Source organism: Mustela putorius, unplaced genomic scaffold (genome assembly GCF_011764305.1).
Source record: "Mustela putorius furo isolate JIRA1106 unplaced genomic scaffold, ASM1176430v1.1 tig00003866_pilon_pilon_pilon, whole genome shotgun sequence".
Lineage (NCBI taxonomy): Eukaryota > Metazoa > Chordata > Mammalia > Carnivora > Mustelidae > Mustela > Mustela putorius.
The window spans coordinates 2,694,347-2,706,007 of record NW_025422018.1 but is presented as its reverse complement, the minus strand read 5'-3'; positions in this window follow the sequence as shown (position 1 = coordinate 2,706,007).

The following is an 11,661-nucleotide window of genomic DNA, read 5'->3' as shown; positions in this document are numbered from 1 at the left end:
TAGAATCCTTGGTAACCACAGTTTAGTGATACCTGTTTTCCTTAGGTTATGAGGTTTACTGGAATCTTTTAGATTTATTGCCATTTTCTTCATAATACAGGACTGCTATTTTTTCCTATCCCTCTGCTAATCTTTTTTTTTTTTTAAAGATTTTATTTATTTATTTGACAGACAGAGATCACAAGTAAGCAGAGAAGCAGGCAGAGAGAGGAGGAAGCAGGCTCCCCGATGAGCAGAGAGCCCAATGAGGGCCTCGACCCCAGGACCCTGGGATCATGACCTGAGCCCAAGACAGAGGCTTTAACCCACTGAGCCACCCAAGAGCCCCTCACTTTGCTAATCTTCATGATGGGTTTGGAGATACCAATTCATTGGTTTTTTGTTTTTTGTTTTTTGTTTTTTTTAAGATTTTATTTATTTTTCAGAGAGAGAAGGAGAGAGAGCGAGCACAGGCAGACAGAATGGCAGGCAGAGGCTGAGGGAGAAGCAGGCTCCCTGCTGAGCAAGGAGCCCGATGTGAGACTCGATCCCAGGATGCTGGGATCATGACCTGAGCCGAAGGCAGCTGCTTAACCAACTGAGCCACCCAGGCGTCCCGTTTTTTTTTTTTTTAAGAAGAGAATTTCAAAGGAGGGTAAACCCATCTCTAGTCATGAGGCTATTACTGTAATCTACCTGAGATGGTAGATGGGAGTGGGTGAGCAGCATCTTCCGGTAAAACAGTGTAGGGGAGGAAAATCACTTTTTCCTTCTGTCCTTCTAGCTTCTCTGCTGGGGCTCTGTAACAAAAGACAGATTAATAAGAAAAAAGAAATAAATACAAATTTATTTAATGTAAGATTTACATGACATAGGAGCCTACATGAGACCTGAAAAAGCAGTTAAATCTTAACATTTTTGTACTAGGTTTGGTAAAGGGTAGAAAGTCATGGAAAATGTGATAGTACAGAAAGTGTGAGCTAAGGGTAATAAACTGGGGGACATTTAGCAAAATCTATTCAAATTCCTCCCACTACCCGCATATTTAGAGATAAAGATGCTCTTTTCCTCTGTTTATGGGGTGGGCACCTCTCACATGAGGCTCTAATGTCTGGCTTTAGGGGAGAAGGTCAGAGAGCCCTTCCAACATCTATTTCTCAAGATCTCTTAGCTGAAAATATTTAATATGCCAAGATGCCATATTTTGGCGTAGTGTGTCCTAAACTCTATCACCAGCAAACCACGAAAATCACGTCTGAACTCATGTTGAAATCATATGGTGCCAATAGTCCGTCATTTTTCAGCATTACACTAACTGAGTGTGATCTTTGGAAATCTTCTGCTTGTGTGCCAGGTATTAAAGTTTTACTTTCAATTTCAGACCCAGTCTATTATATTTTGCTCTGCATTTCTGCTTTGCCAGCGGCTCCTTGTTAGGCTCTGTCAAAGGGGCTGCTGAGGGAGACTGCAAAACCAGAGGAGGGAGAGGGAGGAGCTTCTGCTTGTTTGTTCTCTCTTTGCTTCCTGTCTACCTGCGGCTCCTAGGGTGCATCATTCCAGCAAAGCCTCTTCATCCCTGAACAGCAGTTCCTTCCCCTGGTAGCGGTTGACTCCAGTTTAGAGCTTTCCAGTACCTGTATGACCAGCTTCATCTCTGCTGTCTGAGTTTCAGCTTCTCAGAACCCTCTTCTAAATTCTGAATTCCACCCTCTTACCTTTCTTCTCCTAGCCCTAAGAGTGTGTGACGGTCATGAGAATGACCCTCACACACCTTCGGCTATAGAGGGAATAATTAAGGTTGCCAGATTTCACAAATAAAAATACAGGATGGATACCAGTTAAATATGAACAACAAATAACTTTGTAATGTAAGTACATCTTATACAATATTTTGGGATGTGCTTATACTAAAATTTCATTGTTTATCCCAAATTCAAATTTAACTGGATGTCTTATATTTTATCTGGCAAACCGAAGATTAATTAGCCCAACTACTGCTCTTTGAAATCCATCCACTGCTGTGTCTGCTCTGAAACCATTCCTCCCCTGGCCCATTCCTGATGATGACTGAGCGTGCCAGACCACCGCCGAGGCAGATTCCTGGGACACCTGGGACTCCTGTGACTGGCAACTCTGGCTCAGCGCCTGTGATTGGCAACTCTCTTACGGGCTAGCAGAAACTTCCTTATGTTTTACGGTCCCTTTCTCCTTCAGTCACTTTAGACATCTCAGCTTTACAGCTCTCCCAGCTCCCTCCAAGTTTCCTTTCACACAGGCATTTACTCTTAGTGAAATTCTTTCAGGTTTAATCCTGTCTTAGAACCTAACACAAGGTAGGCTAACACAAAGTAGGTACAGATTCCTACAGTTAGTACTCTGTGAGGCTTTAGTATTTCTCTCTACTCTTTCAGTTACCTGGTAAAACAACTCACTACCTTGCTAACTATTCTTTATATTAAATTTTCTCTCTTGAAATAACTGGTGTGGTTTCTGTCTCTTCACTAGACCCAGACTGGGTGCCCCTGAGCTTCATGAAAACTCTTAATTTCTCCAGGAAGTTTAAGAGACTAAGCCACTCCATTAAAGGGATGTGGGATGTTTATTTTCCCTTAACTTCCCTTGTTATTTAACAGAGTCGGCAAAAAACAGGTTGAGCAAGATGACTGCCTGTTACAAATGTGGCATTAGACACTTGTTATGTTGTGTTTGATTCTGGGAGTCACACTTGGACACAGAAGACTGGAAGGGCTTGACAGGAAGGCAATCATGAAAATGATGAATCTGGAAGCCACTCCCAGTGTGCTTATTTAATCTGAAGAGAAGACTACAGGGCAATGGGGTTCTCAAATACTCACAGGTCAGTCGTGTGGAAACTGGATTAAACTTATTTTGTATGGCTCCAGATGTTAGAACTGGAACCCATCAGCAGAACCAGAATGAGACATGTGAGCTCAAAATTTGGCAACAATGTATACCTGTGTTCTTTCAATATTTGCTAAACATTTATCTGGCAAGAGGAGGAACCATTTTTTCCTACTAATAAAATGTGTAGCTCTTTATGTTCAAAATAAAGGACTCATTACATGTGGTAACATAACAATAATTGTTTCACTTTTTGAAATTTTTTTCTGGTTTTTATATGACTCACAACTGCATAGTATAAATCACTTTCACAAAGTAAGAATAGTGGGAACTTACATGGGTATCATTAAGTATCCTGTCCAAACACAGGTAAGAGTTCCTTCATCTGACTGTTATGTTGGCATACACTTTTTTGTTTTGTCCAATACTTACTGTAATATAATATTCTTAGGTTATTTGACAATTATCTCTGTGAAAAAATCATAACCTAATAAAGCATTTGTGATTTAGATAATAAAGTAAACCACCTATTCCTAGTAAAAATACATGGCATTATTGAGTTATCGAATTTCAGATGAACAGATCTTTATATTTCACTGGGCAAGTGTTGAAGTTGGGAAGACTAACCCTTATTCTGCTTACACTACTTATGAATTTTTCTCTCAAAAATACTCAACATGGGGCACCTGCAGTTGGTTAAACTTGCAACTCGATTTCAGCTCTGGTCATGATTTCAGGGTCCTGAAAAGGAGCCCTGTGTCAGGAGTCTGCTTGTCCCTCTCCCTGTGCTTCTCTTCCACTCCCTGCTTGTCTTCTCCCTTTCTCTCTCAAATAAGTAAATAGTCTTTAAAGAAAATACTCAACAAAGATAGCTTAATGTAGATGAAGAATATATGTTTTTCAAATTTCCCCTTTGGGAGCACTATCTACTTCCATGTAGCTGGACTGGTTTACAGGACCTCAGTATTAAGGAAGTGTGGCACCATGTACCAACTGAGTTTAGGGATATTTTAGCATTATTTTTAAGAGTTTGTTGATTTATTTGAGAGAGATACAGAGAGAGCACAAGAGTGAAGGGAGGGGCAGAGGCAGAGTAAGAAGCAGACTCCCCGCTGAGCAGGGAGCCCATGCTGGACTTGATCCAGGACTCTGGGATCATGACTAAGCCAAAGGCAGACATTTAACTGACTGAGCCACCCAAGCACCCTCAGCATCACTTTTTGGTTAATGCTCAGGAGCTGCATGGTTTGTCTGTCCCTTAATTCAAATCTCCAGTGGGTAAAAACTACAGGGAGCATATTTCTGTGAATAGCTCACTAAGAACTAGAGTTTCTAAAAATAAATTGAGCTACCTTGCAAAGTAGAGAGTTCCTCAACATTGAGTGCTATTTATCATAGACATTGCAGTAAAGAATTCTGCACATAGAAGGAAGATAAACTGCATAACAGATGGAAATAACTTCATATAGATAAACGTAAAGTCCTATCTTGTGATATTTTAACAGGTTGTTAGAGACAGACAAAACAATGGTTCATATGAAAACAATATTAGGAAATCCTCTGTGATGCTTGAAGATAGAGCAAAAGAGAGGACTGTATGTCCTTTCTATGTCATACATTGTTCAAGAGGCCCCTGGTAGGAACTTTTTCATTTTCTTGGAGAGTATGAAGAGTTTGGCTTTGTTATTTACTAATGATTAAAGCCCAGATACTATGAAGGTATCTTTAACTTGTTGGTTTTTACCTAAGAGAGATGCAAATAATTTCTCTTTAGTGGGAAAAATAATAATCTCAAAATGTATGCTTTATTGCTCTATTGGATGTTAACTAGATTTTTTTCCAACTAAAAAAAAAAACTTATTGCAATGTGCCTTTCTTGATGGACTATACAAGTCTCAGTTCTTCAAAAGTTTTCAAAATCAGCGTTACTGACCTATTGCTTCTTTCACTAACTAATGAGAAGGTTTTTTTTTTTTTTAACCTGTGTTCATTCTGTATTTCTATGAAAATCATGTTTTTAGCTTTTGAAAAAATTGTATTTGACAATGACATGCATTAAAAAGTGAAGTGATTGTTCAAATGGTAAATAAGATATTAATAAATCCAGACTTCAGAACACACACTGTTTCCTGAATTAATCACTTGACCCCTGTGGCATTTGATTCAATTCTGGATGCCTCACTTTTAGAGGGATATTGTCTCAACAGAGATAAGAAGAGGATCTAGGATGATGAGGGGTCTTGAAAACCTTTTAGATGAGGTATTTATAGAACAAAGAGAGATCCACTGTGAAGCTTTAAAATTTCATCTCTGACTCTATCAAATATGACAAATCACAGTGCTGTATGAATTGAAGAAAGTCATTAACCTTTCTGGGTCTCAGTGTCTTTATCTGTAAAACGAGTGAGTTGGACCAGCTCTAAAGTCCTAAGATAATTGTACTCAGTATTTAAAGTTTATTGAATAAAGGAAGGATTCAATTTTTTCATTCTTTTCCTAAGAACATGATAAGCTATCTGGTTAGAAGTTACAGAAAATAGATTTTTGGCTGAGTGTAAGAAAACTTTCTAATTGTGGGAAATGTTAACAAATAGAACAAGCTGTCTTCTGAAGTACTGAGTACTGGGCCATTTTGGAAGATCCACTGAGATACTCAAGTAGACCCACCCTACTGGTGCCATTAAGCTACATGGCCTGAGACAAGTATTGCATGGTCTTGATTAAACTCAGGCACATCTTTACTTGTCTCCCAGAATGACTCCCAAATGACTAACTCACATTTCTAAAGATTTCGTTTTTTCTGATTTTATGTTTCTGTTTTTTTTTTTCTATTTCTTGGCCAACTCTGCTACTCTGACTTTGTTTTCAATAACTTATGGTCAGGCACAGTTGTGTCCTAGAACAGATCATACTGTGAGAATTTGTGAGAATTACATTTCTGAGAATTAAATTACATGCATTTGTGAGAATTAAATACATGCATCTCTTCCCAATTCTAGGATAGTAGCATTGTATTGGTAGCTTTAAGATAGCCTTTATGGGAAAATTTACACAACAAAATAGGTAAAAGCTATACATACATAAATGCTGGCATATCTGAACTGAATCTTCTCTTTTCACAACTGCGTCCAGTCCCTGGTAGTTCCATGTCCTGTTTTGAACCATTATACTGGTCTCAACTGCATAATCTAGAAATGATCCTTGTAAAACTTGTGGTTCGCACCATGTCACATTCTTGAGCCAGACTCAGGACTGCTAAGCAGGTCTTGATTCCATGGTTAAGAAAGGACCTTGTACAGGTATAATTCTGATATGCACATGATTACTCTAGGGAACATGGCTCTATGATCTGACCATTTGATGATCTCTGCAAGTGGATAAGGGGGATCTATTTTCTGTCACAGAAGAGATGATAGTTAAACCAGTTTGTCCATCTCTTTCTTTGTCCATTTGTCTACTTGTGAGAACAAATTAAGAAACCATTATGTGCCTACTAGAAAACATTTGTGCCTCCAGTCCTTTGAAAACTGGACTGGTGAGTTTTTGATTCTATGTTTACTCTTGACCTGTAGCTGAGATTATAGAGCTAAAGTCAGCCAGTTCGCTTAATTGAGAAAAGCTTTTATCCTTCGTTGTGTATCTCAAATATTTTCTTACCTCTGGAGGACAGTAATTAAATTGATTATAATGTATTTTAAGTTAAAGAAGTCTGTTTTAATTGAGTTAGAGGATAAACCAATTATTTATACCTACAGTATGCTTACATATGTTTAATATTTCCAGAATTCCTAGAAAATAAACTAACTTTCTAGTATCCTAAACATTTTAGACTTTTCACAAAAAACTCTTTCAGAAATTTCCAACTCAGGAGTGCCTGACTGACTCAGTCAATAGAAAATATGACTCCTGATCTTGGGGTCTTGAGTTTGAGCCCCATGTTGGGTGTAGAGATTACTTTAAAAAAAAACTCCTAACTCAGAAGCACTTTATATGATAATCTGAATACATACATGTAATATATAATACATAATCTAAATTCACATGATTAAGATGACTGTTTGGATATTTCAGACTAGTTTTAATAATGGTTTAAGAAAAAAAGTATCTTTTCCCCTGATCTGAGTAGTAGCAAATATAGTTGTACTTTTTTTTAAAGAAGATATAGGTTTGTTTTTTGAACTTCAGCAACTTCCTGCACTCATGTATTGATGAAATGAGTTAACATGACTTTTTATAATGTTAAGGATTATTAAAAATACACAATTATGTGTCTAAGCAAACTGAATTATGATTTTGACATTCTTTTTGCTATTACCAGTCATGTTCTATAGGATATTAGCTGAACTATCACTTCTAATATCTCTGAGTTAGCTTTAAAATATTGGACTACTGGGAGGAGCAAGATGGAGAGGACTAGGAGACCTAAATATCATCGGGTCCCAGGAGTTCAGCGAGATAGTAATCAAACCATTCTGAACCCCTAGAAATTCAACAGGAGATCAAAGAGAAGAAGAGCAGCAATTCTATGAACAGAAAATTGACCATTTTTAAGAAGGTAGGACATGGGGAGAAGTGAATCTGAGGCCATATAGGGGAAGAGAAACCACAGGGGGAGGGACTGGTTCCTGGCATGCAGTAGAGCAGCATAGCACAAAATCAGAACTTTTACAAGTCTGCTCCACTGAGGGACCTCACTCCAGAGGCCAAGCAGAGGATGGAACACTCACAGGGACAGTGTGGTCTCAAGACCTGCAAGGTCACAAAAAGACTGGGGGTGCTGGAGTGCAATAGAGGTCCCAGGGATCAGAGCAGGGAAGCCTGCTGCAGAGACAGAGCAGGGGAGGGGGCTCCAGTTCTGGGTTACCGTAAACCGTGATCCAAGGCACAGTCAGACCATTAGTCTTTGAGCAGGGACCACATAAACAGATCTGGGGAGACCCCCTCCTTCCTCCCTCAGGAGGAGTGGCATGGGAGTGCACTGCAGGAATCTGCTCAATTTGGAGACTCCAAATGGGGCCATGCACCAGAGATAGAAATGTTTGGTCACAAGCTGGGTGAGCATGGAGTGCAGCCAGAGACCAGGTAGATGGGAAGGATTGACTGTTTTTCTCGGAAGGTTCATTGAGGAGTGGGGGCCTGAGCTCTTAGCTCCACTGGGGCCAGAGATTGCAAGGCTGCCATTCTCATTCCCATCATCCAAACCCCTACAGAAAGTGTTCAAGGAACAAAAGCTACCAAAAGCGAACCCAAGCAGATTACTTAGCCTGGTTTCTGGCAAGGGCAGTGCAATTCTGCCTCCAGCAAAGACATCTGAGAATTACTGCAACACACCCCTCCCCCAGAAGATCATAAAGAATAGATAACCAAGATCAAGTTCACTAATCAATGAGAACTGCTAAACTTCAGGGCTGCAGGAATACAGCACATAATACATGACTTTATTCCCATGATTCTTTAGTCTTTCAAAGATAAATTTAAAAATTTTTTTCTTATTCTATTTTTTCTTAATTTTTCCCTTTCCCATTTTAACCTTTTTAAACTATTTTATTTTATCAATACCTTTTTAAAAAATCTTTAAAAAATTCTCATTGTTATAGTCATATTCTATCCCTTGATTGTATTTAACCTTATTTTTTGTATACATATAGGTTTTTCTTTCTTTAAAATATTGCATAGAGTTTCTCCTAAGAGATCAAAATATACCCTAAATCTAGCACATGGCTTTGTTCTAGTCTCCAGCCTGATCACATTCTTTCCTCTTTTTTTTTCCTTTTTTCAACCAACTTCTTATCTTATCAATTTCATTTTTAGAATCTTTTAAAATTTTCATCATTACAGTCATATTCCATTCCTTCAACGTGTTTACCCTTATTTTTATATACCCAAAATGAAGTGTATGGCTCAGTTCTATACACCAGTCATATATATATGAGAAACCACAGGGGGTGGCATATATATATGACTGGTGTATAGAACTGAAAAAATATATATACACATATTTTATATTTTTATATTATTAGTATATATCATTATTATATTATTATTATATTATTATGTTTATATATATATATATGTATATATATATATATATATATATATATATATATATATATATTTTCCTCCTTTCTTCTCTCTCTGGTTTCAGGTCTCCTCTTATTTGGTTAGTGTATATTTTTCTGGGGTTGTTTCTACACACTTAGTATTTTGTTCTCTCATTCATCTATTCTTATCTGGATAAAATGACAAGACAGAAAAACTCACGTCAAAAAAAAAAAAAAAGAACAAGAGGCAGTGTTAATGGCTAGGGACCTAATCAATAGAGACATTAGTAAGATGTCAAAACTAGAGCTCAGAATGACGATTATCAAGGTGCTAGCTGGGCTCAAGAAAAGCATGGAAGATCCTAGAGAGTCCTTTCTGGAGAAATAAAATCCCTTTCTGGAGAAATAAAAGAACTAATCAAGTTGAAATAAAAAAAGCTATTAATGAGGCACAATAAAAAATGGAGCCTCTTACTGCTAGGATAAATGAGGCAGAAGAGAGAATTAGTGATATAGAAAACTAAATGATGAAGAATAAAAAGGATGAGCAAAACAGAGACAAATAACTATTGGACCACAAGGGGAGAATTCGAGCCATAAGTTACACCATGACATGAAACAATATTAGAATAACTGGGAGCCCAGAAGTAGAAAGAGAGAGAGGGGCAGAAGGGATATTGGAGCAAATTATAGCAGAGAATTTTCTTAATTTGGTGAAAGGAAAAAGCATCAAAATGCAGGAGGCACAGAGAACCCCCCTCGAAATCAATAAAAATAGGCCCACACCCTATCATCTAATAGTAAAATGTACAAGTCTCAGTGACAAAGAGAATATCCTGAAAGCAGCTCCAGACAAGAGGTCTGTAACCTACAATGGTAGAAATATTAGATTGGCAGCAGACCTATCCATAGAGACCTAGAGGGCCCGAAAGGACTGTCATGATATATTTAGAGCACTAAACTAGAAAAATATGCAGGTAAGAATACTATATACAACTAGGCTGACATTGAAAATAGAAGTAGAGGGGCGCCTGGGTGGCTCAGTGGGTTAAGCCTCTGTCTTTGGCTCAGGTCATGCTCTCAGGTCCTGGGATCAAGCCCCTCATTGGGCTCTCTGCTCAGCAAGGAGCCTTCTTCCCCCTCCCCTGCCTGCCTCTCTCTGCCTACTTGTGATCTCTGTCTGTCAAATAAATAAATAAAATCCTAAAATAAAAAGTATAAGGAGAGATAAACAGCTTCCAGGACAAACAAAAACTAAAAGAATTTGCAAACACCAAACCAGCCCTACAAGAAATATTGAAAGTGCTCCTCTAAACAAAGAGAGAGCCTGAAAGTAACAGACCAGAAAGGAACAGAGACGATAGACAGTAACAGTCACCTTACAGGCAATACAATGGCACTAAATTCATACCTTTCAATATTTACCCTGAATGTAAATGAGTTAAATGCCCCAATCAAAAGACACAGGGTATCAGAATGGATTAAAAAATAAGACCCATTAATATGCTGTCTGCAAGAAACTCATTTTAGACCCAAAGACACTCCAGATTGAACGTGAGAGGGTGGAAAATAATTTACCATGCTAATGGACATCAAAAGAAAGTTTGGGTGGCAATCCTTCTTTCAGATAAATTAGATTTTAAGCCAAAGACTATAATAAGAGATGAAGAAGGACACTATATCATATTTAAAGGGTCTGTCAAACAAGAAGATCTGACAATTTTAAATATCTATGCCCCTATCATGGGAGCAGCCAATTATATAAGCCAATTAATAATAAAATCAAAGAAACACATCAACAATAATACAATAATAGTAGGGGACGTTAACACTGCCCTTACTGAAATGGACAGATCATCTAAGCAAAAGATCAACAAGGAAATAAAGCCTTTAAAAGACACACGGGGGGGCACCTGGGCAGCTCAGTCGTTAACCATCTGCTTTCAGCTCAGGTCATGATCCATGATCATGGTCCTGGGATTGAGCCCTGCACTGGGCTCCCAGCTCAGCAGGAAGACTGCTTATTCCTCCCCCACTTCCCCTGCTTGTGTTCCCTCTCTAGTTGTGTCTCTCTCTATCAAATAAATAAAATCTTTTAAAAAAAGATTTAAAAATAAAAAGACCCACGGGATCAGATGGACATCACAGATACATGAAACCAGACCATTTCTTTACACCACACACAGAAATAGACTCAAAATGGATGAAAGACCTCAATGTGAGACGGGAATCCATCAAAATCCTTGAGGAGAACACAGGCAGCAACCTCTTTGACCTCAGCCACAGCAACTTCTTCCTAGAAACATCGCCAAAGACAAGGGAAGCAAGGGCAAAAATGAATTATTGATCAAAAGCTTTTGTACAGCAAAGGAAACAGCCAACAAAACCAAAGACCACCACCGACAGAATGGGAGAAGATATTTGCCAATGACATATCAGATAAAGGGCTAGTATCCAAAATCTATAAAGAATTTATCGAACTCAACACCCAAAGAACAAATAATCCAATCAAGAAATGGACAGAAGACATGAACAGATATTTCTGCAAAGAAGACATTCAGATGGCCAACAGATACATGAAAAAAATGCTCAATAACGCTTGACATCAGGAAAATACAAATCAAAATCACAGTGAGATACCACCTCACACCAGTCAGAACAGCTAAAATAAGCAAGTCAGGAAACAACAGATTTTGGCAAGGATGCAGAGAAAGGGGAACCCTCTTACACTGTTGATGGGAATGCAAGCTGGTGCAGCCACTCTGGGAAACAGCATGGA